This window comes from Cebus imitator, unplaced genomic scaffold (genome assembly GCF_001604975.1).
Source record: "Cebus imitator isolate Cc_AM_T3 unplaced genomic scaffold, Cebus_imitator-1.0 Scaffold94, whole genome shotgun sequence".
Classification (NCBI taxonomy): Eukaryota; Metazoa; Chordata; class Mammalia; order Primates; family Cebidae; genus Cebus; species Cebus imitator.
Window position 1 is genome coordinate 4,024,183 of NW_016107409.1, and position 15,062 is coordinate 4,039,244.

Genomic DNA, 15,062 nt, shown 5'->3' on the forward strand with positions numbered 1-15,062 from the left:
CTTTTCTTCATATATTTCTTGGCCACATAAATGTCTTTTTTTTTTTTTTTGACAAGTATCTACTCACATCCTTTGCCCACTTTTTGATGAGGTCTTTTTTTTTCTTATAAATTTAAGTCCTTTGTAGATCTGGATATTAGCCCTTTATCAGATGAATAGATTGCAGCAGGTTTTCCCCATTCTGTAGGTTGCCTGATCACTCTGATGAGAGTTTCTTTTGCTGTGCAGAAGCTCTTTAATTAGATCCCATTTGTCAATTTTGGCTTTGGTTGCCATTTCTTTTGGTGTTTTAGTTATGAAGTCTTTGCCCATGCCTATGTTTTGAATGGTATTGCCTAGGTTTTCTTATGGCGTTTATGGTGTTGGGTCTTACATTTAAGTCTTTAATCTATCTTAATTTTTGTGTAAGGTGTAAGGAAGGGACCAAGTTTCAGTTTTCTGCATATGGCTAGCCAGTTTTCCTAACACCATTGATTAAATAAGGAATTCCTCCCTTATTGCTTGTTTTGGTCAGGTTTGTCAAAAGTCAGATGGTTGTAGATAAGTGGTGTTATTTCTAAGGCCTCTGTTCTGTTCCACGGGTCTATATATGTTTTGGTTGCAGTACCATGCTATTTTGGTTACTGTCGCCTTGTAGTATAGTTTGAACTCAGGTAGCATGATGCCTCCAGCTTTGTTCTTTTAGCTTAGGATTTGTCTTGGCTATGTGGTCTCTTTGAAGCTATAAACCATTATTCTCAGCAAACTAACACAGGAACAGAAAACCAAACACCCCATTTTCTCACTCATAAGTGGGAGTTGAACAATAAGAACACATGGACACAGGGAGGGGAACATCACACACCAGGGCCTGTCAGGGGACAGGGTCTGGTGGAGGGATAGCACTAGGAGAATAGCTAATGTAGATGACAGGTTGATGGGTGCAGCAAACCACCAGGGCACGTGTATTCCTATGTAACAAACCTGCATGTTCTGCACACGTATCCCAGAACTTAAAATAGAATTTTAAAGAAGGCTTCTAGCAGAGTAAAAGAATCATAGTGAAAAAGCAAGCAGCCCACAGGATGAGAAAAAAACATTTCCAAACCATGTATCTGATAAGAGATGAATATCCAAAATATATAAGACTCCTACAACTGAGTAGCAAAAAAGATGAATAATTTAGTATTTGAAACATGCTAAAGACTTCAACAGACATTTTTCCAAGGAAACCATACAAATGACCAACAAGTATATGAAAAAGACCTTAAATGTCACAAATCAGAGGAATGCAAATCAAAATTACAATAATATATGACCTAACACCTGCCAGAGTAGGAATTATATTAAAAAAAAAAAAAAGCACAGACATTTTTTTGGTGAGGATGTGAATAAACTGAAACTTGCAACACTGTTGGGGGAATGCAAAATGGCGCAGCCTCTATGGAAAATAGTTAATTGCAGCATTATTCACAATGTAATTCCATGTTAATTGCAGCATTATTCACAATATTCAAAATGTAGAAGCAATCTAAATGTCCATCAACACATAAAGAAAGTGAAATACTATACAACATTTAAAAAGAATCTGCAGTAGGTGACAACATGGATGAATCTTAAGGACATAGATGAACCTAAGTTAGATAGGCTAGTCACAGAAATACAAATATTTCAAGACTCCGTTTACAAGAGTTATCAAAAAATGGTCAAATTTATACAATCAAAGAGTGGAATGGTAGTTGCCAGTGGCTGGGGGGAGGGAAAATGTGGGGTTACTAATCAAAGGGCATTAAGTTTCAATTAATCAAGACGAATAAGCACTAGAGATCTTCTGTACAACCTTTTAACTACAGTCAACAATAATGTATACTTAAAACTTTGTCAACAAGATATATCATATGTTAAAAGTTCTTACCACAATAAAATGAAATTTAATAAAATAAAACAAAATAGAACTAAAAGACAGATCTCCACCCAGCTTGGTGTTCCCAAACTGACCACCATCTGACATGCAGATGGAGTAGATCAAAGTAACATTGCAAGCCTTTGAAAACTGACTTGACGTTGGAGCCACTGCTGTTTTAAACTTCCAGTCTGACTAATCAGACTACTAAAACAAAACTATTAATATTCACCACAGGATTAAGCAAGACCCAGAGTCTCATGACATAATATTTAAGATGTGTCCGATTTAACACAAAATCATTTGGCATACAAAGAACCAGGAAATTCTCCATTCACATGGGGAAAGACAACCTACAGACATCAGAGATGAAACATTTGTTAGGATCATCTGACAAAGACTTTAAAGCAGCTTTATAAAAATGCTCCAGCCAGCAATTGTAAACACTCTTAAAAGAGCAAATGAAAGACACAAAGAAGAACCAAAGGAAATTTTATAACTTAGAAGTATTGTCTTAGCCTGTTGCATAGCTATAACAAATTAGCGTAGACTGGGTGGCTTAAAAATCAAACATTTGTTTCTCACAGTTGTGAGACTTCGAAGTCCGAGAGCAAGATGCTGGCAGCTCTGGTCTCTCATGGGACCTCACTTCCTGGTTTGCAGATGATTGTCTTCTTATATCCTCACTAGGCTAGTTGTTTTCCAGAGAAGGATAACTCCAAATATATAGTACATGCTGCTCAAACTACCCTACCACCCAGCCACACAGATTGATTTTTTATGAAGAGGAGACTGCAGTGCAGAATAAGCATGACAGAACGTCATAAGAGTTCTCATAGGAAGCCGAAGAGAACAGTATCACAACAGCTCTGCTTTAAGGCTAAGCATAACACACAAGCTGATGTGGAGCAGTCTGCCAGTGTCAGATGCAGAAGAGGCTGGAAGTAACCTGGAAGCTGGACTTCCCCTTCTGCTTCACAGTAGCAGAGAAGGTCCCCATCATAGCCTGGGAGAGGTAGGGGATGGCCACCTCACATGGCCACCACAGACCTTTACACACGTAAGTACCCCCAACCTCAGGGTTTCAGAGAGAGGGCTGGAGTCCTGACAGTGTTGCAGGTGGAGAATGAGTCAGAGAAAACACTCTCTTCCTATTGTGTGATCCCCTTTTCCTCCTGCGGAAGTGCAGGCGTCATCGCTTAGATCCAAGTTGCCTTGGTAATCTTCCCTTGCTGTGAAGGCAGGAGAACTGGCCCTATGTGGCCTTCTACAGAAATAAGCAATTCCTAGTAAATGATGACTTGCCTCCACATTTCAACCTTGTCAGTGTGTGTGTTCAAACACTATCCAAATACTAGTGATAAAGAGTTTTTTTGTTCCTATCAGCAGGAGATTTGCTTTATTTTTATGAGAATGCCATGGGGGGATCCTAAGGTGAATGTGGGTAAACTCACTAAGCAGACATGACCTGCTTTCTTAGTCCTGCAGACTCAGTTACTCTACATACATCTAAGCAGTGTGACCAAGATCTGAGCACATGCTGGCAGCCAGCATGACAACATAGCTTCCTTATTAGGAGGTGGGCATACATAACGATCTGAAGGAATAAATGCAGGGAAAAATGTAGTCAACATACTTTTCCATTAATTTCCCTTCATAGAATATCTACCACATTCCAAGCAAAAATAAAAATTGTACTAACAAACAAAATGTTTTTCTTTTCTTTTTTTTTTTTTTTGAAGCAGAGTGCAGTAGTACGATCTCAGTTCACTGCAACCTCTGCCTCCTGGGTTCAAGTGATCATGCCCCAGCCTTGTGAGTACCTGGGATTACAGGCATGCTCCACCATGCCCAGCTAATTTTTGTATTTTTAGTAGAGACAGAGTTTCACTATGATGGCCAGGTTGGTCTCAAACTCCTGACCTCAGGTCATCCACCTGCCTTCCAATGCGCTGGGGGGTGTAATGGGCATGAGCCACTGTGCCCAGACCATTTTTCTTTCTAGATTAGCATTCTTGTCATCCAATAACCTTGTCCTTTATGTAATTTTAACTGTGTGCTGTAATGTAAGGTATCATTATGACTCTTTCAGATACAGCTGATGGAAACTCAAATCAAACTTAAACAAGAAGAGGAAATTACTGGCTCAGGTAACTGGAAGCTTTAAGGGAGAATACAATTTGGGCATAAATCTAGAGACGTGAATGTGATGCTGCTCATACTCTGTCTCTCCACCAATGGGCTCTGCTTGTCTCGGCTTCTCTTTGTGTATTTTCCTCATTCTTTCCTGCCTTAAGCTTATAGGTTATTCTCCAAGAGGAAAAGAGTCATTCTACCTCTCAGCATCTATATTTAAAATCTCACAGGACTCTAATTCAGACTTCTTATAGCTTATGTGCTCACATAGACCAACACAGTAATGAAAGGGATAAGCTCTCCCAAGCAGGCTGGCTAGTTCCTGTGTTCACTCTAGAGGTCAGTAGGCAATAAAAGCAGGTCTATCAGAACTTCTGAACTGAAAAGACAGCAGATCTCCCACTGAGGGAGGGGAGCCAGACAGACAAAAGAAATGTATGTCCATTTCACATGAGCAGTCCTGTGTTATATATTATTCTAATCTGCTTTTATTTTGTTGTATTTTCTTTTCTTCTATTTTAATCCCATTCTTATTCCATTTCACATTTAATGCAACTAGTAATCTCTTCTGTATTAGTACTTCCATCTTCCTCACTATGGAATCATTCCCAGCAACATACAAACATTTTGCAACATTTTCCATCAGAAACAAGATCCCTTGAGCCCCATCTTCTCCTCCAGGTACCGCATGATTTCTCTTCTCTTCTTTATAGCAAAACCCAAGAATGCCCTCTGTTCACTACCTTCTTTCTTCTTTTTCATCTCACATTCTATTTAAATCTATCCTAATCAGACAACTTTCAGTACAAACTTCCCTGAAATTCCTCTGTCAACAAGGTCATAAAACGAAATCTATTTTATAGTTTTCATGGTCAATTCTCAATCTTCTTGTTCATCACTCGGCAAGTTCAGTAACATTTGACACCCTCTGGTCTAAAAAACTCATCTCTTGGATTTCACAGAATTCTGCTTTCCTGGGTCTCCTCCCACCCTCAGTGACTGCATCTCTTTGTTTTTGTGTTTGTTTATTTTTCCCAAGCTAGCTTTCCTTCTTTTACTGACTCTACACTTTAGAACATTTTATGTAAAGAACCTCTTTAAGGAGACCTACAAACCACTGCTCAACAAAATAAAAGAGGACAAAAACAGATGGAAAAACATTCCATGCTCATGGTTAGGAAGAATTAATATCGTGAAAATGGCCATACTGCCCAAAGTAATGTATAGATTCAATGCTATCCCCATCAAGCTACCAATAACCTCCTTCACAGAAATGGAAAAAAACACTTTAAACTTCATATAGAATCACAAGATAGCCCACATAGCCAAGTCAATTCTAAGCAAAAAGAACAAAGCCGGAGGTATCACACTGCCGGGCTTCAAACTATACAAGGCTACAGTAATCAAAACAGTATGATACTGGTACCAAAGCAGAGACATAGACCAATGGAACAGAACAGAGGCCCCAGAAGCAACACCACACATCTACAACCATCTGATCTTTGACAAACCCGACAAAAATAAGCAATGGGGAAAGGACTCCATGTTTAATAAATGGTGTTGGGCAAACTGGCTAGCAGTGTGCAGGAAGCAGAAACTGGACACCTACTTGTCACCTTACACTAAAATTAACTCCAGATAGATTAAAGACTTAAACATAAAACCTAACACCATAAAAACAGTAGAAGAAAACATAGGCAAAACCATCCAGGACATAGGCATAGGAAAGGACTACATGACTAAAACACCAAAAGCAATNAATGGGATCTAAAAAAAAAAAAAAAAAAAAAGTCAGAGCTTCTGTACAGCAAAAGAAACCATCATCAGAGTGAATCAGCAACCAATATAATGTGAAGAAGTTTTTGCAATCTACCCATCTAACAAAGGGCTAATATCCAGAATCTACAAATAACTAAAACAGATATACAAGAAAAAAATCAAACAACCCCATTCAAAACTGGGCAAAGGACATGAACAGACACTTTTCAAAAGAAGACATATATGAGGCCAACAAACTTATGAAAAAATGCTCATCATCACTGGTCATTAGAGAAATGCAAATCAAAACCACATTGAGATACCATCTCACACCAGTTAGAATGGGGATCATTAAAAAATCTGGAGACAACAGATGCTGGAGAGGATGTGGAGAAATAGAAACACTCTTACACAGTTGGTAGGAGTATAAATTAGTTCAACTATTGTGGAAGACAGTGTAGCAATTTCTCAAGGATCTAGAAATAGAAATTCCATTTGACCCAGCAATCCTACTACTGGGTATAAACTCAAAGAACTATAAATCGTTTTACTATAAAGACACATGCACACATATGTTCATTGCAGCCCTGTGTACAATAGCAAAGTCCTGGAACCAGCCCAAATGCCCATCAATGATAGACTGGACAAAGAAAATGTGGTACACATACGCCATGGAATACTATGCAGCCATAAAAAAACAATGAGTTCATGTCTTTGCAGGGACTTGAATGAATCTGGAAACCATCATTCTCAGCAAACTGACACAAGAACAGAAAGCCAAACACTGCATGTTCTCACTCATAGGTGGATGTTGAACAATAAGAACACATTAACTCAGGGAGAGGAGCATCACACACTGGGGGCAATTGTGGGGGGTAGGGGAGAGACAATGGGGGGTAGGGAGGGAGGGGAGGGTGGGGAGGGATAACATGGGGAGAAATGCCAGATACTGTATGCACCTAAAGTAAAATAAATAAATAAATAATAAAGAACATTTCAGAGACTCCTCAGTTATCTTCTTCTCTTCGTCTCTACAAACTCCTTAGGCAACTTTTTCCAATCACATGGCTTCAAAGAACACCTAAATACTAAGTACTTTCAAATTTTATACTCTATCCCTAATCTCATCTCTCAATTTCAGACCCATATATCCAACTGATTATTTAACATTTGAATGTCTAAGAAGCACCTCAAATTTAACATGTCCAAAATAGAGTTTAATCTTTACCCTCTACCAGAAATACATTTTTCCCATAATTTTTCACATCTCACTGAAGGCCAACTCCATCTTAATTGCTTAGGTCAAAAACTCCAGAGTTGCCCTTGACTCCCCTTCTCTCTCTCACACCCCACATTCAAGGAATCAGCAAGTCCAATGAGGTCTACACACTTCCTATGTCCCCAAACTGAGGAGATTACTTTCACCAATACCAGCTAGTCCAAGCCTCGACAATTGCCACAACCTCCAACTGGAATTCCTTCTACTTTTCTTGCTTCCTACAATCAATTTTCTATCCAACCCACCAAAGCACTCTTCTCTTTTGAAGTCCCAAGCATCTTACGGCCTGCGCCACTCTCCATAATCTGGTGGTTGCCTATTTCTCCAACTTCATGTCCCGACACACACTCTTCCCCTCACTTCTTCTATCCTAGCTACCCGGGACTTTGTTGTTCCTTAAATATCCCACGTTAATCCCACATCGAAGGTCTTTGCATTGGCTTTTCCCTCTCCCTACGAAGTTCTTGCTTCAATTCTCATCAGAGCCTCCTTTTACAGTCACCTTATTATTATCCAATATTATCTCTTAAGAAGGATTTTTCCTAGCCACTCTGTCTAAAGTACTCTTCACCCCTCACCATCTGTCACCCCCCCATCCTCTTACACTGCACCACTGTTCTTGTAAGCACATCACTTGGCCAAATGTTATGTATTATTTTGTAGGGGTTTTTTTTTTTTTTTTTTGGAGTTTGTCTTCCCAGATAGAATGGAAGCTCTATAAGGGAAAAACACAATTCCGCTCTACTCACATCTGTACATGCTCAGCTTCTAGAATAATACCTCGTAATAGTAGACCTCTAATAAATAGTAATGAGGAAAATGCCAGATGTTTAAGAGAAACTGGGAAAAAGTGAGAAACTGTCAGGGTAACTGGAATTTCAAAGAAGTTACAGAAAACATCCCTCTGTTCAATTAGAGAGTTTCTATCTGAGACAGAACATCTCTAACTTAATTATGTTTGCAGGAATCTAACTGATTTTTAAATACTGCTAGAAAAGCACAGCAAACACTGCAGAGAATGTCAAACTTCTGACAGGAAAATGACAGTTAAAATTCATCAAGAATATGTAATGAACATCTCATGACTGAGTAGGCTACGATTAAGAGGTTGCATCTTGGAACTAATATGCTTTAGTATTGCATATGGAATTTGATCATTTCCAGTTATTGTAAATTCATCTTATGTGGTATTTCTTTCTCATTTATTATTAAAGGTTATTACTATTTATTACTTATTTATAATTTAATATCTGATTCAACTTAAGAGAAATATTCTATTTTCTCATTTCCTTTTGTATTTAATTTGTTCATTTATATACAATCTTCAAACTGTCTAGGTATTGCTAATTTAGATCATTAGTATCTTCTCTCACAAATGTAACACAACTTAGGAGATAATAGTTCTTGTATTAGGGTTCTCTAGAGGAACAGAACTAATAGGATAGATGTATATACGAAGGGCAGTTTGTTAGGTGTCCACAAGGTGAAGTCCCGCAGTAGGTTGTCTGCAAGCTGAGGAGCAAAAGGAAGGAAGATGACAGTGAAGCCTTCAGTCTGTGGCCAAAGGCCCTAGAGTTCCTAGCAAATAAATCCAAGAGTCCAAAAGCGAAGATCTTGGAGTATGATGTTCAAGGGCAGGAAGCATGCAGCACAGGAGAAAGATAGAGGCCAGAAGACTTAGGCTGTCTAGTCTTTCCATGTTCTTCTGCCTGCTTTTATCCTGGCCATGTTAGCAGCTGATTAGATTGTGCCCACTGGGATTGAGGGTGGGTCTGCCTTTTCCAGCTCACTGACTCAAATGTTAATCTCTTTTGGCAACACACTCACAGACATACACAGGAACAGTGTTTTGTATCCTTCAATCCAATCAAGTTGACACTCAGTATTAACCATCACAGTTCTTAAAAACCTTAAGAGTATATAGTAACCATGTCCTAGACTATCAGCTCATTCAAATTCTCTTTCCAAAAGCTCTGCTTCCACTATCCAAGCTCAGTTGGTAGCAAGCATGGCATTACTGCTCTTCCTATAGACAAATTGAATATGAGTGGACAATTAGCCCCAAATGAACTATTGAGATGGTCTATGCCCATAATTCTGATATAATCCTCAAAAGCTCTAGCAAAGGAACCTCTACTTCCAGGAATACAGAGTAGACATACTTTATCCTATTTATTACTCTAACTACAACTAAAACCTTGGATTCTGTATATATTTAAAAACTAATAATAATATGAATCTAAAAGGTATAGAAGGCCAATTGGGTTCTTACAATCCAAGGACAAATGCAGTAGTAATTTTTTAGGTTTTTTTGGGAGGTGGGTGGGGTTTTCAATGTCCTAAACTGGGTGCTTCAGGAAATGACAACCAGGAAACACCAATGGAACAAAAAAGAAAAGCCTCAACAAAAGACTCTCTCTTGCCAAAGGACCAGGAGAGGGGCAGCCTAGAAAGATGGAAAACTTTTAGATAATAACTACTCTACTACAGTCAAATACCATGAAATACACTAGATGTGGTTGCATCTAGTGAAGCCTGAGTGGAGAGCCCTGACTGCCACACTTGCAAGGCTGTCCTAAGGCACTGAAATCCCCCACACCAAGGTGACGTCAGAGAAGGCTGAGTAGGTAGCCAGGACATTTGCCCCTGCTGGGTGATAACAAATCATCCCACCTCAGTGTCAGTGTCAGTGGAAGCCACATGGGTGTAGAATACAGAAACAAGATACCTTTTCTCTGCCACAATGTGGTGGTGTCAGAGGAGGTCCAGGGGATAGTCAGGATGTTCAACATTGTGTATAATGAGGTCACCCCCTTCCCATGGTGTCACTGGAGGCCCTGGGGGGACCAGTAATGAGACGCTGCCATCACTTCAGCCTAGGAGGAATCAGTAGAGGCCTAGAGAGGAGCTAGAAATCCCACTCAGCAGTAACAAGGAGCCCTACCCTCAGCTGTCAATGGTGGCTGTATTAGTCCATTTTCATGCTACTGAAAAGACATACCCATGACTGGGCAACTTACAAAAGAAAGAAGTTTACTGGGCGTACAGTTCCATGTGGCTGGGAAGCCTCATAATCATGGTGGAAGGTAGGGAAGAACAAGTCACGTATTACATGGATGGTAGCAAGAGGCAAAATAAAAAAGGGGGTTGGGGGAGCTGTGCAGGGAAACTCTGGCTTTTAAAACCTATCAGATCTTGCGAGACTCATTCACTATCATGAAAATAGCACAGGAAAGACCTGCCCCCATAATTCAATCGCCTCCCACAGGGTTCCTCCCACAACATATGGGAAGTAAAGATGAGATTTGGGTGGGGACACAAACCATATCCGTGGCCAAGTGAGAAACCTGGGCTTCTATCCCCACATGGCAGTAGCAAAGCAGCATTCTCCCTTCCCCTGAATAAGCAGTGTTAGAGAAAGCCAACTAAAACAGAAGGTGTAAATAAAACACAGAATCTTATAACAAAATATATAAATGTCAGCTTTCAAGTGAAGATCATCATAGAAGAAAAATCCAGAAAGATCTCAAACTGAATGAAAATAATCAATAGGCAACAATACTCAGATGGCAGATATGTTAGAATTATTCTGACAATGATTTCAAAGCAGCCATTATAAAAATGCTCCAAGAAGCAATGCAAACATACTGCAAACAAATTAAAAAACAGAGTCTCATCGAAGAAGATGTAAGAAAGAACAAAATGGGAATTTTAGAACTAAAAACTGCAATAATCAAAATTTAAAACTCAGTGAAATGAGCTCAATAACAGAATTAAGAACTGAAAACTACAATAATAAAAAGTAAAACTCAGTGAATGGTCTCAATAACAGAATTGAACCCATTTGAGGACAGAAGGAAAAAATCAGTGAGATTAATGAGCTGGAAGAGAGAACAATAGAAATCACCCAACCCGAACAGAGAGAAAACATACTAAAAATATATTAACAGGACCCCTGGGGCATGTGGAACTGAAAGATCCAATATTCAGTCATCGGAGTCTAGGAAGTAAAAGATTTTAAAAATATGCCAGAAAGGTATTCAAAGAAATAATGACTAGAAACTTTTTTAATCTGACAGAAGGCATAAACCTGCAAGCTGAGTAAGCTCCAATAGGATAACTCAAAGTTGCCTGCACTAAGATACATCATAGTCAAAGTTTTAAAAACAAAAATACCATCTTGTCTGTAGGGGGAAAACAATTCAAATGACAATGGATTTCTCATCATAAATCATGGGTGTCAAAAGGAAATGGCACAATTTTCAACTGTGAATATTTTTCAAATATGAAGGAGAAACAAGACATTCTCAAATGAAAGGAAGCTAGTGTTATCAGCAGACCCATTATAAAACTGGCTAAACAAAATTCTCTGCAATTAGAACCTCAACAAGAATATAGAAGGATTCAACACCACTATCCAACAGGATCTAACAGACACTTATAGAACACACCACTAAGCATACAATAATTTGAAAATATAAATTATGTTCAAGTACTCTGGAACATAGAGCAAGAAAGACTATATCCTGGCCTTTATAATAAACCTCAGCAAATTTTTAAAAACTGAAATCATACAAAGTACATTCTTGTAACCGCAATGAACTCAAACTAGAATTCAATAACAAAACATAACAGGAAATTCCCCAAACTAAGCTGTATACAGCTAGTGCTCGACTTACGACCACGATTGGTTCCGACAGACCGGTCGTAACATGATTTGGTTGTAAGTTGAGTAGGCTATATGCACGCGGAGATGGTAGTGCTGCCGAAAGCTGGTCCGCACTGTCGTCACCCAGCTGGGCAACGTTTGCACTGCCAGACGCAGAGCTGTCGTGGCTAGCGATTGTGGTCGTAAAGTCGAATGGTCGTAAGTTGCATATAAGTCGATCAATACCTGTACTTCTAAGTAATTCATGAGTTAAGGAGCAAGTCTCAGGGACTATAGAAAAGATACACTGAACTGAATTAAAATGAAAATAAACTATATCAAAATTTGTGAGATGCAGCAAAAGTGATGCTGAGAGGGAAGCTTATAACATTAAATGCAAACAAATGGCAATGATATTAATAGAAGGAACCCTGGAACAACAGGAAGGAAAAAATATGGGTAAATACAATGGACTTTTCTTCCTTTGAGTTGTCTTATGTTTGAGAGTGAGAACAAAAATTATAACATTGATGAGGTTCTTAATGTCTGTAGAGGAAATATTTAAAATATTTATCAGCTGGGAAAATTGACAAAGGGAAATAAGGTTTCCATACTTCACTGGAACTGGTAAAATGATCACACCAATGGACTGTAACAAGTTGTGTAAACATAATATACTAGCTACAGCAACTACTAAAACAGCTGTTCCAATGAATGTATTCTTAAAGTACTATAAATAATTCAAAATGGAGTTATAAAAAAAGTTCAACTAACCAACCTGGGCAGCATGGAGAAACCCTGTCTACAAAAATAATAATAATATAAAAATTAGCTGGGCATGGCCACTGCACTCCAGTCTGGGTGACAGAGGAAGATCCTGTCTCAAAAACAGAAAAAAGCAATGTTCAAGTAACCCACAGGAAGGCAGAAATAAAACTAAGAATAAGAAAATACAGTCCAGGCGCGGTGGCTCATGCCTGTAATCCCAGCACTTCGGGAGGCTGATGTGGGTGGATCACAAGGTCAGGAGTTCAAGACCAGCCTGGCCAAGATGGTGAAACCCCAAAAATACAACAAATTAGCCATGCGTGGTGGCGGACGCCTGTAATCCCAGTTACTCGGGAGGCTGAGGAAGAGAACTGCTTGAATCCAGGAAACAGAGTTTGTAGTGAGCCGAGATTGCACTACTGCACTCCAGCGTGGGCAACAGCGAGAATTCATCTCAAAAAAAGGTAAAAGAAAATACAAAGAAAGCAAAAAATTAAATGAAAGCCTTAAGTCTTACAAATTAAGAAATACATTAAATAGAAATTATCTAAATATATCAACTAAAATATAGGTACTGGCAGAAGGAGGAGTGCTGTAAATACTGATGAAGCTTCTTTGTTCACTTGCCCACCACTCATCTCCTGCTGTACAGCCCGATTCCTAACAGGCCACAAACAAGTACCGGTCAGGGGTTGGGGACCTCTGACTTAAAAGACGCAGAGTGGCAGCCTGGATAAAAAGACAAAACCCAACTATCCATTGTTTTCAAGTGACCCATCTCATATGTAACAACATACACAGGCTCAAGGTAAAAGAATCGAGAAAAAATCTATCATGCAAATGGAAAACAAAAAGGAGCAGGAGTTGCTATCTTTATATCAGATAAAACAGTCTTTAAATCAATAAAAATTAAGAAGGATATTAATATGTACTTTAAACCAATAAAAGTTAAGAAGGACATGCATTAATATGTAATAAAGGGAATTACATAATGACAAAGGCTACAATGCAACAAGAAGCCTTAAATATCCTAAATACATATGCATTCAACACTGGAGCACCCAGATTGAGAAAACAAGTTCTTCTTGGCTAATGAAAAGACTTAGACAACCACACAGTAATATTGGAAAATTCAACACCCACACTGACAACATTACACAGATAGATTATCAAAAAGCAATGGACTTTGGACTTAAACTTGACTCTTGACCAATTGGACATGCTGGATATCTACAGAACAACCACAGAATATACATTCTTCTCATCTTCATACAGAGCATATTCTAAGATTAATCACATGCTCGGTCATAAAGCAAGTCTCAATAAGTTGAAAAAAACTGAAATTATACCAAGCACATTCTAGGACTACAATGTAATAAAAATATAAATGAATACCAAGAAGAGCTCTCAGAACTACACAAACACATGGAAATTAAACAACTTACTCTTGAACAACTTCTGAGTGAATATCAACATTAAGGCAGAAATCATAGAATTATTTGAAATTAAAAGAGAGATACAATTTATCAAAATCTCTGAGAAGCAGCCAAAGCTGTACTAAAAGGAAATTTTATAGTCCTAATCACTTATCATCAAGAAGTTAGAAAGATGTAAAATTAACAATATAAATTTACGCCTAAAGGAACTAGGGGAAAAAAGACCCAGCCAACCTCAAACCTAGCAGAAAAGAAATAACTACAATTAGAGAAAAACTTAATGAACTCGAGATGCAAAAATCCATACGAAAAATGAAACAGACAGTTGGTTCTTTGAAAAACTAAGATTAATAGACCATTAGCTAGATTAACAAAGAAAAACAAAGAGAAGATTAAAATAAGCACAATCAGAAATTACAGAGGCAATATTATTACAACTGATCCCACATAAATATAAAAGATTCTCAAAGACTACTATAAATAATTCTATGCAGATAAGTTAGAAAATCTAGAGGAAAATAATAAATTCCTGTAAGCACAGAATCTCCCAAAATTGAATCAGGAAGAGTTTGGGACCTTTAACAGACCAATATCAACTTCTGAAATTAAATCAATAATAAAGAACCTACCAAACAGAACAAGCCTAGGACCAGATGGATTCACAGCTGAATTCTACCAGATGTATAAAGAAGAGCTGGTGCCAATCTTACTGAAACTACTCAAAAAAATCAAGGAGGAGGATCTCCTTGCCAACTCATTCTATGAAGCCAGCATTAGCCTGATACCCAAATCTGGCAGTGACACACATACACACAAATCAAAACTTCAGGCTAATATCCCTGATGAACATAGATACAAAAATCCTTAATATTAGCAAACCAAATGGAAAAACATTCCATGCTCGTAGATTACAAAAATCAGCATCATAAAAATGGTCATACCACCTGAAGTAATTTACAGATTCAATGCTATTCTTATCAAACTACCAATGTCATTCTTCACAGAATTAAGAAAACCTACTCTAAAATTCATATGGAACAAATAACAACCCAAATGGTCAAAGCAATCCTAAGCAAAAACAACAAAGCCAGAAGCATCACATTACAAAATTTCAAACTATAAGCTACAGTAAACAAAACAGCATGGTATTGGTAC